Source organism: Chlorocebus sabaeus, chromosome 4 (assembly GCF_047675955.1).
Source record: "Chlorocebus sabaeus isolate Y175 chromosome 4, mChlSab1.0.hap1, whole genome shotgun sequence".
NCBI lineage: Eukaryota > Metazoa > Chordata > Mammalia > Primates > Cercopithecidae > Chlorocebus > Chlorocebus sabaeus.
In genome coordinates this window covers 23,160,025-23,181,760 of record NC_132907.1, presented here as the reverse complement: position 1 = coordinate 23,181,760, position 21,736 = coordinate 23,160,025, and the positions used below count along the sequence as shown (strand labels likewise).

General features: G+C 40.2%; 1 protein-coding gene across 4 annotated transcripts in view; it reads left to right on the top strand.

Moving 5' to 3' along the window:
• Positions 1-21,736, top strand: part of ARHGEF28 (Rho guanine nucleotide exchange factor 28) — a 317,386-nt gene that overhangs the window by 69,100 nt on the left and 226,550 nt on the right. The gene's annotated exons all lie outside the window — the stretch shown is intronic.

The following is a 21,736-nucleotide window of genomic DNA, read 5'->3' as shown; positions in this document are numbered from 1 at the left end:
TCTGTCTTCAGAGGTTTGATAAATATTCACTTCTAGTTTCTCTTAGTTTACTATATTTTGGTTCATAAACCCTTAATATTTTTTCTTATTTATATATATTTATTGTAAGACATTAGAAAGAGACACAGCAAAAAGAAAAAATTAAAACCTCATGTTTAATCCCATGATGAATGATAAGCTCTGCTGACATTTTGATACAGATTTTTCCAGAGTTTTATCTGTATCTGTGTTGAATTTTAGCAAGGGTTCTTTTGACATTTGTTTAGTTGATACTGTGTTTTCTCATTTGATTGTGATTTATTGCATCTCTTAATTTTGGAGACTTTAATGTATGTACTTCTAGTAATCCTACTTAGTTATTTTGACTATTTCTTTTGGAAAAACAAATTAAAATAACTCTGGCAAGTGTATAATAAAGATACCCTCTCCATTGGAAATTGTGAAGAGTCCATTACATATTGGGAGGCTGTATTAAAATTATAGAATAACACTATGCATAATTGTATGTTAATGCCCTAGAAAAATCTAATTACAACAGACTTTAAAAAATATATAAATTAATAAGATTTACCTCGAGGACAATTAGATTACATAAGTGGAACAATAATCAGGAAGGAAAAGAATTGATTGAAATTATTCCCCAATTTCTACCCACCTCTCGAAAAAGGGCACCTCATTCAGATGGGTCTTATAGGTGATTTTTTATTTCTTTACTTATAACCTGTTTTGATGGAATTCTTATAACATTTTTATGGCTAAAATGCTTCTTTGTCTCTATTTGTCGGGTCACTATAGAGAATCTTTCCTGAAGATGATAGACATCTTTATACCTATAGAAAATCTACAGATGTAAATATTTTCTTAAATTCCCCATGCATTTTGCTTGGATTGACGAAGAACACTTTCGATTTTTCTTTTTAAAGATTGTTTCTTCCACTATTGTTTTCCCCTTCTAGATAGAACAACTAATATCCAAAGGTTGGATTTTTTTTTTTTCTTTTTGGGGAGAAAGGAGGGTTGCATTCTGGAAGAATTTTTTTTTGAGACGGAGTCTTGCTCTGTCTCCAGGCTGGAGTGCAGTGGCACGATCTTGGCTCGCTGCAACCTCAGCCTCTCGGGTTCAGGTGATTCTCCTGCCTCAGCCTCCTGAGTAGCTGGGACTACAGGGGCCCGCCACCACTCCTGGCTAATTTTTTTGTATTTTTAGTAGAGACAGGGTTTCACCATGTTAGCCAGGATGACCTCAATCTCTTGACCTTGCGATCCACCCACGTCGGCCTCCCAAACTGCTGGGATTACAGGCATGAGCCACCGCGCCCAGCCAAGAATGTTTTTATCTTTGTTTTCCACTTAAGTTTTCAGTAGCATCAAGTTGTTTTTTTGTGCTTGCCAGCACAATTTTTGATTCCAGCACTTTTAGTTTTTATGTAGCATTGTCAAATCTTGGCCATTTTATGCGCACATAGTTTTATAGAGATAATCTTTTACATTTTATTATGAGCACACGCAAGAATTATTACTTTTTTCCTATACCTTTCAGGAATCTGTTTCAGAAGGAGGTGCAGTCTTTGGCTCTGTCTCTTGTGCTGTAGAATTTTTTTTGGCTCATTTCTGTTTGCTCGTTTTTAGGAAGGAGATTCTCTTCTTTTGGGAGATACAGTAATATTCCTGAACTCAGCCACAGATTCAGTGAAAATTTTATTTTATTTATTTATTTTTTAAAATTTATTTTGAGATGGGGCCTCACTGTTGTGCAGGCTGGAGTGCACTGGCACGATCTTAGCTCACTGCACCCTCGACCACCTGGGCCCTAGCAAGCCTCCTGCCTTAGCCTCCCCAGTAGCTGGGACTACAGGCATATGCCACCATGGCCAGCTTTAGTCTAATTTTTAAAAGAATCCGTGGCAGTTCCCTGAGTTGCAGTTGCAGAAAAAGAGAAACACTGTACTAAGATCAGAGAAGAAGCAGGAGTTGGCAAGACTGGCAGCCAAGAGCTTTATAATATCACTTCGTGGAACTTAGGGATATATATGAGCATTGCAAATCCAATTTTTAGTCTCTAAGCAGCTTCCTGCATTCATGCTTGAAAGGAAACTGAAGGAGCAGCACTGGAAGGCTAGCCTGTTTATTCCAAGGAGAAAAAAAAAGAAAGCAAAATGAACCAAAACAAACAAACAAACAAAAAAAACAAATAAAATACAGAGGCTGGCAGTCTGGTTTGAAGTCTATGCTTAGTTTTTAGACTGAATGGTACAATAGTATTAGGAGGTGTATTTTAAGCTAGAAAAAGAGTTGTGGTGGTGAAGCTAATGAGAAGTGCAAAAACCTGGAAAACTGTAAATTAGAATCAATGGAATCAACCTAAGGTGTTTATTTTTCTGGCTTAAAATTCTTCAGTTGACACCACTTGGGAGCTTAAAAGTTCTGTACTGGAAATTATAAAGATATTTCTATTTTGTTTTTATTTTTAAATTTCACGTTGCCATGAGAAAGTAGATAATTTTACTTTTAGATTATTGCTCTTAGTCTTCTTTTTCCCAGCTTACATGTAAAAAGAGATAGGAAACAATGCAAGGACAGCTTACCAGGAGAGATTTTGCTTACTGGGCATTTAATTAAATTCTGAGAGAGGAAGAGATTTTGCATTTACAAGCCAATTTGTATTTTTGCTAATGAGTGCTTTTTGATTACTTTTTATATTGAGTTTTCTTTAAATTTGTAAATCAAGGAGAGTTATAAAACAAATACATGTTCTACTTATTTATCCAAGAGCTCCTTTTTTAAAATATTAATTATATTTTATTTTTGTATAAAGTATAATTGGCTGGGTGTGGTGGCATACACCTGTAATTTCAGCACTTTGAGAGGCTGCTTAGTCCTCCCAAGATCAGCCTGGTAACAGGCTGTCTCTGTCTTTACAAAAAAAAAAAAAAATTACCCAGGTGTGGTGGCTCAAGCCTATAGTCCCAACTACTTGGGAGGCTGAGGTGGGAGGATCACTTAAGCCAAGGAGTTCAAGGCAGCACGGAGCTATAATCATACCATTGCACTCCAGCCTGGGTGACAGAGCAATACCCTATCTCAACAAAAACAAAACCTGTTTGTAAAGTATAATTAATGCTAGTCTTTCCGAAATATCGGTTTAATGCTGTGAATAAAACAGAAAAGTCTTGCTTGAGAAACTGTTGGTTCCAAAGATTTTTCCATTTTTCCTCAATTAAAATGGCTTTATTTAAAATGATTAAATAACACTTATTATAAAGACTATAATAGTAAGTAAAATTATTAAAAAGAAAGTGAAGATCATTTGAAGTTCTACCTTTTTTTTTTGGGACAAGTTCTCACTGTGTCACCCAGGTTGGGGAGTGTAGTGGGATCTTGGCTCACTGCAGCCTCCACCTCCTAGGTTCAAGCAATCCTCCTGCCTCAGCCCCCAGAGTAGCTGGGACTAGAGGCATGTGCCACCACACGTGGCTAATTTTTGTATTTTTTTGTAGAGATGGGGTCTTGCCATGTTGCCCAGGCTGGTCTCAAACTTCTGGGCTCAAGCAATCCACCCACCTTGTACTCCTAAAGTGCTGGAATTACAGGCATGAGCCACTGCGCCTGGCGAAATTCTTCTTTTGAGAGAACTTTATTAGTATTTTGGTATACACTAAAATTTGTTTGGCAAATGTATATACACACACACACGCACACACACATGATATTTCATAAGGAATTATATGGAAATGCTGATTTTCTTATAATGGACAGGACCCCATTTCCCCTCACCCCCGTTTTATACTTCCCCTTCCTGTACTCTGAGCTAACTCTTAGAGTCACTGCCTGCAGTGGTTCTCAGCAGCATCAGCATCCCTAGGAACTTGCCAGAAATGCAAATTCTCAGACCTCACGCTGGACCTACTGAATCAGACACTCTGTGGATGGGGCCCAGCAATCTGTGTTTTAATAAAACTTTCAAGTGATTCTGCTGTGTGCTGAAGTTTGAGAACCATGGACTTAGTGCAAACATTTTCATGTTTTTCTGTTTTCATATATACATATACAAGCTTTAGTAGAACGATCATATTAGGTGGACTTCTGTATCTTTTCCAACTCAGTGATACTTCGTAGAAACTCCTATAAGCCATCAAATGTAGCTCAAACTTACTGTAATTAATGAATAGGTATGGGCCAAGCTCATTCCCTATTGATGGCCATTCACTTTGTTTCAGTTTTTGGCAGTCAGGAACAATTATTCACGAGATATCCTGTGCATATGTCCTTATACGCTGATACTTTCATCTCTGTGGGATAGATTCCTAAGAGTAGAATTGCTGGATGAAGGACATACATATTTTAAATTTTAGTGGATTACTTTGCAAATGAGATCTAATAGTTGACATTTTATTAAGCACCTTTCAGAAATATTTAATGTCTATTTCTTTAATAACTGATAATTATGTAACTGGGGATTATGTTCTCATTTTCATTGTGCAAAGAAAGGAGGGATGTTAAATTTTGTATGTTGATTAAGTTAGTGACGGGTTAGAAGGAAGAAATCTCCTTGCTTGCTTTAATCCTCCCTTTTTTGCCATGGTCCCTTCATTTCTCCCATTTCTCAAATTCTGACTAATATGAGCATCTAATCCATGGAGATTTTTTAACATCTGCAGAGGGTGCATGTGTGAGACTGTGTGTGTGGGCTCTTGCTCTCTTCCACCCTTCTGACGTGCTGTGCAGACGCGTTAATCATAGCAACTGACTGAGAAGAATGTGATCACTTTTTTCTCCAGAGATGCAAATTGTATAACCATTTGGGCAGTGGAGTTTTTGCTTCAGTAGCTTGTTTCCAGCTGGATCTAAGATGCTTCGCTATTCCCCTAGCATTTTATGTTTATATTATTCTTTTATTCTGGGTCACTGTCTCCTGCTGTGTTTGGTCCCAAGAATGTTGGTAGCTGCTGGGCTCATCATGTGTATTGAAGGTGTAATCTGATGTCTAGAGGTAGTGGGGTGAAACTCTCTGCTATTCAGCCTTTTCTAATTTCTAGATGTTGGTATAGCTTCCTTGAATACTTGGTGGAGCATACTCCCCTTGGTCCCAGCCTTCTGGAGGGAGGGCCGGAGCACAGGGCCCAAGTTGTCTGGGTGGACTCTTCCCCAGCCCAGGGAAGCAGCTTCCTATTGAGGTGGTAAGTGACTTGGTGGCTTTGTTATGGGGTCACCCAGCAGGGGCCTTCTTCTGGAACCCTCTAGATTCCCTGTGGCTTTTGGTTCCTGTGGAGGGAAATCCTGTCCTCTCGATACTGCCCTTCTCTCTTGGTGGCTCTGCATCCCCCAGTGGGCTACCTATGACTGGCCTCATGCCCATCAACTCAAAATATTAGTCTGTGAGGGCATCTTGGGGACTGTTGCCTGGGCACCCTCACTTTGCTGATGAGGAGATTAGTCTCCAAGAGGGAGATTGACTGGCTCAACTAAGTTAACTCAGCTGGTTTGACACTCTGCATTTTAAAATGCTCTATTAGAAGTCGTAAGAATAATTTTTTTGCTCAGAAAGTTTGTTAGTGGCAGATCCCACAATAAGTCTGGGGTTTTTCCACCTTCACTGGTAACGACCTCCCCAACTGCTCTGCCACATCTCCGTTTCCTCATTGACCAAGTACTCAAGGGCACCATTTTATCCTTTCCTGCCCTGCAGCTGCCTTCGAGCTTTCTGACATAAAGAATGGTGCTCCTTCCTGGACCTTAAATTAAAGGGTCTGTCTTTGATCTCACGAGAGGATGCTGCTGGTAACTATGTCTAGGCAAGCCCTGACCTTCTAAAGCTCATTTGCTCACGAGAAGCCAGACCTATTAATTGATGGTCATTTGTTCCATTCAGTTCCTCCCAGCTCAAAATAATAGAAATTTTCATTAGCTCAGGTGTCAGAGGGTGGTAGGTAAGGGTGTCTTTTAAAGTAGGTTAATACAGCTAAGTCTGGCTTAGCCAATGGAATCAGGTGGGGCTTTTGCCTGAATTCAACTTCTAGATCACGCGTTTACTTTGTACACATTTTTTAAAGCAAATTATATTAACTTGTGTCTTGACTTAAAACACAGGAGCACGTGCATCTCAGAGAATTGCCACCTGCTGGGGTGTTTCTGCCATCGTCGGTTAATCTATGCTCCCTGAAGTTGGTTCTCTTTGGTGGTTTTTGTTTTCTACCAACTTAACTTGACCTTTTCCTACCCTCTCTGAATGGCCCTGCTTTTATCTCTTTGCCATTTCTCCTGTTTTCCTTCTGAGGGGGCAAACAAATTCCAAAGCAGCATGTTCTAGCCATAGAGCAAAGAGGACCGTGGTAACTGTTTTACCCAGCCTGGCCAGCAGCCACGAGATGTCAATTCCTGGGAAGTCTGGAGCTCCTTAGCTGCTGCAGGAGATTGCCTGGTAGTTCTCGCGGGAGTAGAGGGGGGAAAAGCCACTTCTCACACTTTAGTAAAACCTTTGACTTAGAAACATTTTACAAATCCTCCATTAGCTTCATCCCATTTCACGTTTTGAAAGAAACAGTTCCCTCTTCTCTCAATACAGTGCCGCTTTATGGTGCCCCCTCCTACTGTCACAACTGAGATGATAAACTTCTGGGGAAAGGCCCAAAGGTGAATATACAACTACAGAAGACCACAGGAAGAGTCAGTCTAGCACCCAGCTTTGAAGAAATTTCTTGGTGGGTGTGGGTTTCAGGTCCGCGGGTAAATAAGTGCCAAGTGTTCTTAAAGTCTGATGCTGCCTCACTTCCTGTATTTCAGTGACAGCTCCCACAATTTGGGTGATGTGCAGCCTGTATTTTTAATAAAGAACTTGAAGTAGCCGATATTTTTGTTCTATTTGAGTTTTTAAAATGTTTTACCATCTAAGCAAGGATTTTAGGCATAATGGAAATGGGTCAGAGTTTTCTCTGGGAGAAGCCTCAGTAAAAGACATAACATGTGATCCAGGTAAAATGTTTTATTTTCGTATTCTAGAAAGGCAGCCCTTATAGAAGATGTGATTTAGCTATACTACCTTCTCAACAGTTCCTCCTGCTTACGCCTGAGGAGGGTGTGTATGTTTTAAATAAGTGTCTCTAGCTCTTGCCTACTTTACCTCTCCATATCTTGATGCTGTTACTTTTATTGAAACAGATCTTATGCAGGTCACTAAGTTTGCTTTTGCTTAATCTAAGGTGTTTATTTTCTCGAGTCCCCATTTAGTGCCATGCACTGTAAGAGCAGAGAGCGAGAAACAAGGTCCCACATCCCTGCTCTCCCAGAACGCACTTGGGAGTGGGAGACAGAAAATAAGTAGGTAAACAAATAAATAAGAATTTCAGATGGCGGTATGGGTTAGGACAATACAAGGCTATGACATGGCAGAGAATGGTGTGTGTGTGTCATTAGTCTCTCTGGGATCTCCTGGAGAGCAGTCTAGTAGAGGGATCAGATAGCACAAAAGCCCTGGAGTGGAAATGAACTTTTGGTATTTGAAGGCCAACAAAAGGCCAACATGGCCCTTGTATTTGTGAGGGAGGGGAGAGGAGAGGAGACAGGTCAGAGAGGTGGGAGGGGCCAGGTCATTACCATAGGCTGGGGGGCAGTTGCATGATTTATGTTTAAAAAGTGTACTTTTGGTGTTCGTGAACTCTGCTGGTTCTTTTTCAAGTTATCTCTTTGTCTATTGTGCTTTCTTCTCCTCTGTTGTGTGGGTGTTCCCCAGGGCCCTCTTCTTTCCCCTCTTTTTCTTGCAAGCTCATCTATTCTTGTTATTTAGACCATCACTCCTCCTGGAAGACTCCCACGTGCAGGCCCTTTCGTCTTGACCTCTGCCCAGGTCTCATCTTCCATTTCCAGCTGGCCTGTTTGCTATTATCACTCAATTAGCCAGAATTTGACTTTAAGTTCAGACTGTTATATTTTTAAAAAGTTTTCCAAGTTTTCCTCTAAGCAGCTCCTCTTTCCAACTTCCTGATTTCTGTTACCATCCCACCACTCTCCCAGGTGTCCTGCTTTAAGCTGAGTTTTTGTAATTCCTCCATCCTTTGTCCTCTGTCTTGATCAGTCATCAAGACCTGCTGATGGCCATGGCTGTCCCCTCTCTTTCCTCAGCCATTGTTCTAATTCACCTTTGGATAATTGCCCCGGCCTCTTCAGAGTTGCCATTTTCTCGGAATTGGTGAAGACTTTATCATGCCTTTCTAGTATTATTTCTCTGCATTCATGTCTCCACTCGCAACCATATCATTTATCTGTTCTAATCTGACAAGTCCTCTCTCTACCCTAGTGGACTTTCCTCATTCTCTTATTTCTAGGACATCGCCCAAGCTGTTTTCGTTCCATATCCAGGAATGCCCCTAAGGTAGGAATGGGATGCAATATTGTATGTTGGTTATGACCTCGGACAGCTATGCATCTGGCTGTGCGTCATCTCCTGAACGTAGATTGTTACCCTTCATTGCACTGCAATACCTAGTGTTTCTAGAGAATCATTGAGGGGAGGCAAGCTTGCTCTCTGACCCTTTATAGGAACATTCCAGGCAATGGCTGTGGTCATTAGGGGGAGGGTCCCATCGACAAAATGGTTGATAATTAAAGATGATTTGGGGTCACATGTAGGATTGCAGAAACCTTTAACACCATAAGCTCCAGCCATACCCTTCTGCTCTCATTTCTTCGTGAATGCCATGCTTCTTCCTGGCCAGGACCTTTGTATGTGCTGTTGTCTTCACCTGGCCTACTCTTGCTTCTTTCCCCTTTGTATAATTAAATTCTTACTCACTTTGCAGATTTCAGCTCAAATGTCACATCCTTAATGTAGTCCTCTGGACATTTTCTATTTTGAGAGAGTATTGTTGTTATTGTTTTGTTTAGCGTCCCTTCTATTGTAAGCACCAATACAGCAGAGACTCAAACATTCAATTAAAATTTATAATTTAGTTTTATAAATGAATATTCATTTTCAATCTAATTTTGTTTTTATAATTTTATTCCTTTTCTGAAAGGGAATCCTTCCAATGGCATAATCTTTTAGTGGACTATTGTTTTCGTCCACTGATTTTCCAACACTAGTTTAGTGCTTGGCATGTATTACATAATAAATATTTGTTGAATTAATACACAGTTCTAATTTAGTGCCATTCAATAAACGGTGGTTGAGGCTCCTCCTGGAGCACTCTTTAATTCTGTTGTTTGCTTATTTCTGTACTGTGAGTTTTCCCAGCAGGTATGTGACCATCACTATTTTGGGACTGGGACTGTCATTTGAGTTTTTGTATTCCAGCTGCACGAAGAGATAGAGAGATGGTCCAGCAGGAGGGGGCTGTCGTCATAATCTTCAGTAAATGTGGATGTTTGGGGAACATATCTCAGAGTTTGAAACTTAACATTTTTAAGGTACTATATGGCATATGTAAACATTGTGCAATAAAAAAATTAAGGAAGTCTTTTCCAGGTAGACAATTCCTGGCGGCTGAGAACTAGAACTTAACAGGAAGTTGTGTTAAAACTGTAGGGAATGAAAAGCTTACTTTATCAGACAGGAAGTTCCTGAAGAATCTCCTAACTCAGAAAAGATTATCTGTGAACGATGTCATGTGAACTCTTTTTTTTACCCCGTTCTTTAGCATTCTTTATTAGTATTTCCCAGCACTTATAGTCACTATAATCTGCATCTTTGAACAACCATTATGTTAGTCTGTTTTCCATTACTTAAAACAGAATACCTGGAACTGGGTCATTTATAAGAAACAAAATTTATATCTTAGAAAACTAGAAGCTGGTAAGTCCAAAGTTGAGGGGGCATGTGTATGAGAACCGCCTTGCTGGTAGGGACTCTCTGAAGAGTCCCGAGATGGCAGAGGGCATCGTATCTGAGGGGCTGAGTGTGCCCACATGATAGCTCAGGTCTCTCTCCCTCTTCTTATAGAGCCACCAGTCCCCCTCCCATGATAACCCATTAATCCATGAATAGATTGACCCATTCATGAGGTCTCTGCCCTCATGATCCAGTCACTTCTTAAAGGCCCTATCTCTCAATACAACCACATTGGGGATTAAATTTCAACATGAGTTTCTGGAGGGGACATTCAAACCATAGCAACTACGAAGTTACTACCTTACTTGATCAGAGCATCTCATGGTGCCCTACAAAATGTTTTCACACATTAGCTCTTTCATTAGAACCACACATCGTTTGGCAGTGGAGATGAACTTAGTGATGTTAAGTGACTTGCCCCACGTGCGTTTGTGCATGCATTAATTCACATGGCAGATTTTAAGTTTCAAATACGAAGTGAAATACAGGCGGGGGCAGATGCAGGTTTTGTGAGGCCTGAAGATGATGCCATTGGAAGGATTCCCTTTCAGAAAAGGAATACAATTATAAAAACAACATTAGATTTAAAGGGAATATTCGTTTACAACAATAAATTAGAAATTTAAAAAAGCTGGCAAATTCCACAAACGTCACATTTCCGATTCAGATTCCTCTTATCCAGATCCTGAAAATGCCCTCAGACATTCCACTGCCACCCAACAGGAAGAGGAGTGTGTCTGAGGGGAAATCGAATGGAAAGAGAAAGCCAACTTAACAAATTGTAGTTAAAATACCCCACCCCTTCTATTCTGCATAGAATACTTTTAATTTTTCTGTAACATCATCCACCAAGAACACTTTGGATAAACACCAGATTACAAGCAAATCTTGTGATATTCTATGTTGTTATTGTTGTTTTCCTCTGATGGAAATCTGGTGACCACCCCTGATTTGTACAAGTCAAATTCGATCCATTTTGAAATGTCTCTTGCTTTGCAGATTAGAAGGAAATGACTGTATGACCATGTTGCTAAGGTCTTCCCTAAATGTTGAAAGAGGTCTTTGGGAGCCTTGAAGCTTCATTAGTGTGGTATGGAAAATCGGCCTCTAGTTTCTGGGTTTTTTTTCAAAGATGGAGGAAACTGGCTGCCCTGACCTTGAGAATTCACTACTGGGGAGGCAATGGCGTCATTACAGAAAGTGATTATGTGTGATAATTGTGATAAATGGTTGGATAAAAACATGCCGAGAATGCGCCTGAAGCCACAGGAGAGGCGAATGGACTGCAGAGCCTGTGTAGGAGCTGGGTTCACAATAGAGACTGGAATTAGCCAGGTCACAGGCAGGTGAAGGGTGGTCCAAGGAGAGGGCATGGTCTGAGAGAGGGTGCCTGCACTGGTTGGCAGCAGCTGACTGGAGGGGAGGGTTGCTGTGAGCCTGGGAGAGGACGCTGGAGCCATTACACCTCTGGTGAGGGCAATGCTTGCATTGGAACCCACATCTTCAGCCTCTACCAGCATCATCACATTATATGATGGTCCTTGTGTTCTCCATGTACTTATACTTAATTTTGCAAACCCTTTTCTTCTGAGCGTAGAGAAGAACATCAAGATTTGCTTACAGATGGTGGAATTACTGGGGGCAGAAGAGGCAGCCCTAGTTTCTCCCCTAGAACTGTGTGTGTGTTTGTATGGCGGGGTGGGGAGTGCAGTTTCTGAATAACCATGAAGTTATGGTCATGAAAGGTGGCCCTGATGTGGGAATCTTTTGAGGTGCATGGCTAGCAAGGTTCCATGTTTCCCCAGGGCCTTGTCTTCAGCCCTTCCTTCTTTTGTGCAGATCAATAATAAGGGGAATTGAGTGGGGGGTGGGGGAGAGAGAGAGAGAGAGAGAGAGAGAGAATGGGGGGAGGGGAGAGAGAGAAAGAGAATGGGGGAGGGGAGAGAGAGGAGAGAGAGATTGATTTAGGGGAAAACTCTAAACAATTTAGGAAGAGTTGCAGGTATACACCATGTCAAAGACTTATGGTTGCCTTTTATAAAGTTGCCAAAGACTTTTGTGCTACCTTGGAATTAGAAATGACCAGGCTGTGGAGTAACATACAGGGGAGGATTCTTTTTGTGGCAATCTGGGTGTGGAAAGTGCTGAGCAGCGGGTGTGCTGATGGGAGGGAATTTGAAAATCTAGGTTACTGAAACAATACATTAAAGCATCTGATATAACTGTCATTTAGAATTTGGTTGTGGTTATTGAAAGTGACTGTGTAGGAAGAGGAAACATAGCTTCTTGTATCCCTTTGAGAATAGACAACCATGAAACTACAGAAAAAATAAAATGATTATTGAAGTATTCATTTTCAGCAGATTATCTAATAAAGTTGCATCATTAAAGCATTTATCTATTTAAATGTACTTGACCACTCATAAATTAGATTTAAAAAATTTGTGAGCCTCACCTGCCAACCTGACCATACTGCTTTCAAAAGTCTATTCTCATCAGTAGAATCTATTTTGATCACTTCTAGCCAATGAAAAATGTAAGCTTTTAGGAGAGAATGTTTCCTAGGACTCACCCACTCCCATTCAGTGTTCCAATATGTAAAGAAAGTTACATATACAATACTGGGATCAATCACAATGTCCATCTTTAGATGGTTAAATCAATTATCTGATCTTTGAAAAGAATGATGGAAGTCTGAATGTGCTGAAGTGGAAAGATATCTATGAAATGTGGTGGTTTTTTAAAAACACAAGTTATAGGAGAATATGGGAACCCATGTGTGTATGTTTTTAAATCAAAGATACTTATGTATTGACAGAACACTTCTAGAATGATACCCGAACTCCTGGAGTGGGGTGGGGAATGCCTTCTACATACACACTCTTCTACTGTTTGAATTTTTTACTATGAGCCCAAATTGTATGATCAGTTTTTAAATAAAGAGGAAAAAAAATTTAAAAAAATTTGTGAGTCTAGCAGGAATCACAGATTTTTTCCATTTAAAGTCTTAAGGAGAGAGAAGATGGGGATAGGTTGGTCAGTGGGTGCAAAGTTGCAATTATAGAGGAGGAATAAGTTCAGTTCAGGTGTTCTATTGCACAGGTGTTCTGTTGCACCGTAGGGTGACTATGGTTAACAGTAAAGTATTGTATATTACAAAAGAGCAGGAGGAGAAGCTTTTGAATATTCTTACCACAAAGATATGATAAGTGCAAGAGGTGATTGAATACACGAAGTACCTTGATTGGATCATTGTACAATACGTACATATCAAAATATCAAAGTGTCCCCTATAAATATGTATAATTACAATGTTTTAATTAAAAATTAAATTCATCCCTGAGAGGTCTGAAAAAAATTAAAAAAATAAAGTCACCATAAAATGTTGTGTGAAAGGAATAGTGCATATTTTGGTAAGAAATTGAGAACACCTCCCATGAGTTGATACAAGAATATCCCAAGGGCTAGTGGAACAAAATGAGTTAAATAACTTTTTCAGTGGGAAGTCCAAGATTAGCTTTCATAATAATGCAGTTCTGTTTTCATTTTGAATTGTGACTTTTATTGTTCTTTATATCTTTACTGAATTCTTCATTAGGAATTTATTAATGAAGGTATTTTAGAAAAGTTACCTATCTATAAAATCCTGTTTTAGCAGTACAGTGTCCTCTTTAATAAAACCCAGTGGAGAATACTTTTGATAAATACACTAAATTGTATGTTTGAAATCAGATTTTTAAAGACTAGGTTTGTTTTGAAGTGGGAACACCTGTCATTGTGTTTTTCAATTTTAAAAAGGTATTTATGCATAGATGGCAGAGGATTAAATGTGAAAATAGATGATATTGTATTAAAACCTCTGACTGAACTCAAAAGGGAGTTTTCCCCCAGGCAAAACAGGGGAAAAAAATAAGCCATATAAGATGATATCTGACACATTGTCCGTGAGATTTCTATTGGTGACTACCATTGTGCTCTCAGTGGAAGTTGGGATGATGGGAAGGGGCTATTAGCCATTAAATTGCATGTGGTCGTTGGTTAAAAATGTGGATGTAGAATAATTTTTGAAGCATTTTTGATGGTTCAGAATTGCCAGTATCTTCAGCTTTCATCGATGAGTAGGTAAACTGTGGTGCATACATATGCCCACTCTCCCCTCCCCCCACCATTCCTAACCCCTGACAACCATTAATCTGTTCTTGATCTCTATAATTTTGTCATTTCAATAATGTTATATATATGTGAAGTAATACAGCTTATGATCTTTTGGGACTGCCTTTTTAATCACTCAGCGTAATGCCCTTAAGAAGCAGCCAGTTGTTGCATGTATCGAGCGCTCATTCTTTTTTGTTGATGAGTTGTATTCCATGATATGGGTGTCCAGTTTGTTTAACCATTCCAGGTTTCTCCAGTTTGTTTAACCATTCCACTTTGTTTAACCATTCCAGGTTGTTTCCAGGTTTTGGCTATTATGAATAAAACTGCTATGGACAATTGTGTATAGGTTTTTGTGTGGACATAATTTTCATAATGTTTCAAACGTGGATGTTCTTAGGGTAAATGTTCAGCAGTGTGATTGCTGGGTCGTATAGTAAGTGTATGTTTAGTTTTTAAAGGAACTGACAAACAATTTTCCAGAATGGCTGTATCATTTTTACATTCCCACCAGCATCATACGAGAGAGCCAATTTCTTTGCATTCTTGTGAGTATTTGGCATTGCCACTATTTTTTATTCTACTTATTCCGATAGGTGTATAGTGATATCTCATTGTGGTCTCTGGTATAGATCATTTTTCTTTTTAGAAATTCTGGTAAAATATTGTAACATATAATTTATTTAATCAATTTTTAAGTGTATAATTTTGGTGGCATTGAATACATTCACATTGTTGTGCAGCTGTTAATGACTATGCATCTGTAGAACTTTTACATCTTCTCCAACTGAAACTCTGTATCCTCTGGGCGATAACTCCTCATCCTTCCTTTTGCCAAAGCCCCCCGCAAATGTCATTCTACTCTGCCTCTGTGAATTTTATTACTCTAGGAACATTGATGTACAAGTATCCGTTTGAGTCCCTGCTTTCAATTTTTTAGGCATATACCTAGAAGTAGAATTGCTGGATCATACAGTAATTCTGTGTTAGCTTTTTGGGGAACCGCCAAACTTTCCCACAGTGGCTGCACCATTTTACATTTTCACCAACAGTGCCCAAGTGTTCTATTTTCTCCCCATTTTTGCCAACACTTTTTATTTTCTATTCTTTTAAACAATAGCCATCCTGATGAATATGAAGTAGTATGGTATAGATTTTGATAAAGATATTTGAAATGATTATGTAGTCCCCTTGGGAGTAGGGATTTCTGATTAGGGTCCTTCCAACCTTTCAAGTTGCAAACAATCTTCATCCCCCCCTCAGGGTGAGATTAACGTTGATTTATGCATCACTAAAATTTTAGGCATTCCCTGACATCTGAATGTGTTTGGATCCTGAGTTGAGATAGCAAGAGTTTATATGGCGAATTTAGATAGCAAAGAATATCTGAATCTGTTTGGGTAGGAAAAGTGATAGATCAGATAATAATAGATTGATCTAAAAAGTTACCTGAATCCAATTGGAAAGCCAGAGTTCAGAGAGTGGAAGTTCAGAGAATGGAGGTTATCTCTATTTTAATGTCAGTTGGCAAACAGACAATATGGTAGGGAAAGCTCAGTCAGTTTATGCAACTCTGTGTTCCACGGTTAAATTGATAGCACTTAGTCAAATTGCCTGAATGGTACTGAAGACAATGATAATTTCTATAATACCTTGCAAATCCAAATCTAGATTTTTTTTTTCAGGGGATTGGGGTTCTCTGATTCTCATTGTATTGATTCTTTACTTTGATTCCCAGAAGGCAAGCTCTTAGGAGGTATGAAAAAATAGGGTAGAATCCGGCTCCTTTTGGGAGTTTCCCGTGGGAACAGGACAGCACTCGGGTAGATCTGAGGCCCTGGGCCTGGCCAGATTCAGGAGTCCCGAGAAAGAGGAGGTCAGGTAGCCCACAGGAATATTTAGCTAAAATAAAAGTCTATTGTGGTCACCTGCTACCTTCAAGGAGGCCAGGAGGGAAGGTTACAGACTTTGCCTGTTTTCCTCTCTCTCTTTAATTCAGTTATTTGAAAGGCTTTAAAAATCTCTACCTATCCTTTCCGAACATTGTGTGTGTGTGTGTGTTATGAGTTTTATCTTTATATAGAAGTATAAACGTCACTCTTTTTTACCAGTCATCTTGGTTGGTATAGAAGATAATTTGTGGCTAGGTGCAGTGGCTGATGCCTGTAATCTAGCACTTTGGGAGGCTGAGGTGGGCAGATCATAAGGTCAGGAGTTTTGAGACCAGCCTGGCCAATATGGTGAAACCTCGTCTCTACTAAAAAATACAAAAATGTGATGTGCACCTGTAGTCCCAGCTATTCAGGAGGATGAGGCAGGAGAACCTCTTGAACCGAGGAGGCGAGGGTTGCAGTGAGCCGAGATCACGCTGCTGCACTTCAGCCTGGACGACAGAGCGAGACTCCGTCTGAAAAAAAAAAATTGTAAAAATACAAGTCACTTAATGTGGGTGGGAATATGGGGAGGGACTGGGGAAATGTCATTTAGGGCATTTCCTGCTTTGACTAAGACAAGGTGCTGGGAGAGCTGTGCTTCTTCCCAGATAGACTAGTGAATGTTACTATGTTGGCCTCATGATGTTAACAGCCCTGGGGGAATTTACTCATTCACCCAGGGTAGGTCAGTGAATTTTCTAAAATAACTAAAGGACATCATCTACCTGTTAGAAAGTAACTGCTTCAATCTTCTTATTTTCAGAGGTTGCCACATGGAAAATACCAAATAGCCTTCTAAGTGCAAACCAGTGCAGAGGCAGGAAGCCCGTCTGTGAACCCACAGAAGATTATTATTACTATTGTTTTTTATTATTTATTTATTTAATTTTATTTTTTGAGACATGGTCTCGCTCTGTTACCCAGGCTGGAGTGCAGTGGAGTGATCTCGGCTCACTGCAACCTCTGTCTCGCGTATTGAAGCGGTTCTCCTGCCTCAGCCTCCTGAGTAGCTGGCATTACAGGTGTGTGCCACCACGCCTGGCTAATTTTTGTATTTTTAGTAGAAATGGGGTTTTGTCATGTTGGCCAGGCTGGTCTCAAACTGCTGACCTCAAGTGATCTGCCTGTCTCAGCCTCCCCAACTGCTGGGATTACAGGTATGAGCCACCACGCCCACCCATTACTATTATATTTTTAAATAAAGGCAGGAAAACATAAAATGTGTGCCCAGAAAGGCCACATTTTGCCTCATCATACAGTTGTTAAACCTCTTTGGTTGGGATTTGTGGTTGGCTGTGACGGCCACCACGGTATCATCACATCTGAGCAGAAGTCCCGTAATAGCCAGGTAACTTTGGCTCACTGGGATGTTATCATGGTGTGTTGTAATGTCTGCACTACTATTTGTTAATCTTTAACAGAGGCAGGACCAGAAGGGGACAGGAGGTTCACGTACACAACTTGGAGAGGTAGATGGAACACTTTCATGTGTGTGTTGAAAGATTTAACATTTTGAGAACTGAGGTATTTAGACATTTTAGACCTATGATATTTCTACTTGTGTCCTGTGATCTCTTTTCTGTGGCAATTTACCTCATGAATTGCTTTGTCTGCATAAAGCATTTAAAACAGAAGTGGAGGTGCTCTTATCTATTGAAAGCCATTGGCACGTGGGGACAGAAGCAACCCAGGGAAGCAACTCAACCACTGAATCAGGCTTAAAAAGCACTTTAAAGATACACACTTGGCTGCCACCTCTTTGAGTTACACTCTTCCTCCTCCGTTCTGGCTCAGTTTCAATCTTCTTTACTCATCCATCGCTCTCACCTTCTCTGTTGATGCCTGCCCACTTTATACCTTCCACCTACTGTCTTTCTCTTTCCGGCTTCACTATGTGACATTTGATGTAAGCATCAAGAAGCACCTGGCACATAATATGCACTCAATACATGCTTATTGACTGGACTATTCATACTGTGATTAGCACTGTCCTTCTTGGTTTTTCCATAAATTAAGACCACCTGGTGGCCATTGTGTGCATGCCTCTGAAAGAAGAGCTGGCCATGTGGATTTGGTTTTTGATTTGATGGGATGGGAAGGGGAGCTGGGGGATAAGGGCAGCCTGCTGAAGGAGTCCTCATTTTAGAGTACTTGCTATGGGCTAAGGGAAATCCAGTCTCTGGCTAGAGTTTTCAGGGACTGTGATTTCCTGGACTCTCCTAGGTGTTTGAAGGATATATTTTTATAGACCATGTTATCATCTCAAATGTTGACCTCCAATGATAGAAATGACCCTGGCAGTGAATGAAGTGGCTTACTGGTGGGCAGGTGAGTGTAAACCAGTGACTCCCTGTTTACGGTCTGCTTAGACCCAGGTTTCAGAAGTGCTGAGCATGTGGTGGTGTTCAGCAACTACTGCCTTATTATGCTGGTACACTTAACTGAACTCTGGTGGAATAAACTGTTTGCCCAGAAGGGCGGAAGTTCCAGCAGCCATCAAAGCTGTGAGTGGAGCTGAGCCAGGGGAGGGGCTTGCATTTTCACACCCTTGGGCCACACTCCTTCAGGCAGCCTTCTTGGCCAAAGGAACCGAAATAGACTGGACAGGAAGCAGATGAAATCTAGTTTGTTGTCCTTAGCCTCTAAGGTAGACCATTCAAATGAAGCCCATTAAAAATAAACCAAGAGACACAGGAGAATCGCTTGAACCCGGGAGGCAGAGGTTGCAGTGAGCCGAGATCGCGCCACTGCACTCCAGCCTGGGTGACAGAGTGAGACTCCGTCTCAAAGCAAAAACAACAACAACAACAAACCAAGAAACAAAACTACATTGACGATGATTTTGATTTCTCTGTGTTAAATATCCCATGGAGAAACATACAACATTGGAAAAAAAAAAGTCTATTGAAGTTCATGGATCACAATTAGTTTGTTTTCTCACTTGAATATGAGCTCTGTGAGAGCAGAAACTTTGCTTCTGGTTTTTCCTGTTGATTTCTGGATACTGTGTCTGGCACAGAGTAGGCATTCAGTAAGTATTTATTGACTGAATGAATGAATGAAGCTTACATAAAACAAAATGATACTTAGTGTTATAGTTATAAATCTCAACTTTTAAGGAAGCTCTAGGTCAACTAAGAAAACTGGGAGAAAACACCCCAGTGTGTGCCCTGAATAAGACCAGAAGTCATTACTTAGGGGAAGTCAAGATGCTGCCAGGGGAGCAAACAACTTCCTTGGTAGGTGCCCTCTCTCCTCCTTCCCCTTTTCTTCTTTCCTCCCTTCCTGCTATGGCCACAGCATCAGCAAATATGATTATCTGAGGATGTGTATGAGTAATGTATGACTTGAGTCCTTAACTTGCAGGGCTTTTCAGTGACTAGGAGTACCCTACCTTCTTCTAGACTAGCAGTCCTGTCCCTGTACAGCTTAGGCTCTGCAGAGCTGAGAGTGCTAGAATTGGGATCCTGGCCTGGTCACTTGAAATCTGCTGTCTTCTGTTCCATCTGAGTCTGACCTCCCTGCTGACCCCAGGTCCTCCCCTTGGACTGTGTGACTGCCACCTTGCCCCCAGAAGTACAGCATCACATGCTGTACCCTACACGAGCAGCTGGCTAGAGTGGAACTTTAGAATCAGTGTCCCCTAAGTCCTGGCCCTTCCTTGCTGGTCTCAAAGCTGCCTATGACCAGAGCAGAGAGGCAAATTCAGAAGTTTGGAGTATTTGGAAGGCACGTTTATTTTGTGGTGATAGTGATGGTGTCCGTATGTAAAGTGTGGAAGGAGACAGTAGCTGGCAGTAAGTGGATGACTATGGTTTGGCCATCCAGAGCTCTGGGATTCATATCTGCCTCTGTCCAGGAAATGGCATTCCTATCTCAGTCCCACATAGGAGAAAGGCTTGATAGAGTTGGCTGGCTGGGGACTTCCAAAGAACAGGCCTATAAATGGTCTTTTAGTAATGAATCTGAGCAGAAATTGGGGAATGTCCAGATATGCAGATGTAAATTATTATCATATATATTCTTGAATATAGCCATATGGTCAATTTAATTTAACTGTCCCTGACTAGTATGCAGAGGCAAGCTCATAGATTTCTATTTTTTTGTTTGTAAAGTCATTTTTAACTTATGTGAATTTTTTATTGTCTTGGAAGAATCTCTCTCCATTAACCAAAGAAATTCATTAGTTCTGTTCTAATTAAGCTAAATACACACAAAAAACCGAAAATGAACATAGTACGTATTAATGGCAAGATTGTTTGTACTTTCTAGTATGAAAAGGTATGTGTATCTCTGGAAAATAGAAGTTGATGAGTAATCCTATCCTGGCTGGTATTACTGATATTTTTGATTCCAGTCTAACACCACAAAGTTCATTCTAGTATTTACTCTTTGCTTATGACTTTTTCTCTGACAATGAGAAACTCGGCTATCATGATCTACAATATATTTACTGTATTTTCAAGCCCAGTATACTTGTAGTTTTATGTTGCTAACCTGTACTTTGTGAGAGAACATAGACCTGTGCCTCTCTTAGAATATAGATTTACCAACTAGATAAAGAGTTTGTGTATGGTTCTTTTTGTCTTACAGTCAAAACACTTAGCCTTACTGTCAAAGTTTTTTTTTTTTTTTATTTCAACTTTTATTTTAGGTTCAGGGGTTATATATGCCGGTTTGTTACATGGGTATATTGCACGATGCTGAAGTTTGGGACACGATTGATCTCGCTACCCAGACACTGAGTGTAGTAGCCAATAGGTAGTTTTTCAGCCCTTACCTCCTTCCCTGTCTCCCCGCTTCATAGTCCCCAGTGTCTGTTGTTCCCATCGTTGTGTTCATGTGTTTTCCAATATTTAGCTCCCATTTATACTTGGGGACATGCAGTATTTCATTTTCTGTTCCTGCATTACTTTGCTTAGGATATTGACCCTCAGCTGCATCCATGGACATGATTTCATTCTTTTTTATGGCTGTGTAGTATTCCATGGTGTATTTGTACTACATTTTCCTTATTCACTCTACTGTTGATGGACACCTAGATTGATTTCATTTATTTGCTTTGTGAATAGTGCTCCAATAAACATACAAGTGCATGTATATCTTTTTGGTAGAGCAATTAATTTTCCTTTGATTATATACCTGGCAAAAGGATTGCTGGGTCAAATGGTAGTTCTGTTTTAATTTCTTCGGGAAATTTCCCAACTGCTTTCCACAGTGGTTGAACTAATTTACATTCCTATCCACAGCGTATAAGCATTCCCTTTTCTCTGCAGTCTTACCAGCATCTGTTATTTTTGGACTTTTTAATAGTAGCCATTCTGACTTGTGTGAGGTAGAATCTCATTATCTCTCTAACGATTAGTGATGTTGAGCTTTTTTTCATGCTTTTTGGCCACTTGTCTGTCTTCTTTTGAGAAGTGTCTGTTAATGTCTTTTGCCCACTTTTGAATGGGGTTATTTGTATTTGGCTTGTTGATCTAAAACAAGGCTATTTAGGTCAACTCCTTTCTTTACAATCCACCTTGGTATGCTTCTGTCATACATGTGTAATACAGTTAGATTCATTGCTACAGTCTGTGTTCCACTCGATTCTCCTATAGTCCTGGTTGATTTTTAAAATTTTACATATAGCAAAATTTACTTGTTGTGTTGTAGAGTTCTGTGGAGTGTGGCAAATGTACAGTGTTGTATCCATCTCCACAGAACCATATAAAACACTTCCATCACCTCTCAAATTTTCTCATGCTGCTCTCTTACAGTCAAACCCCACTCCCATCTCGAATCCCTGGCAACCATTAATCTGTTTTTCCTTCCTATAGTTTTG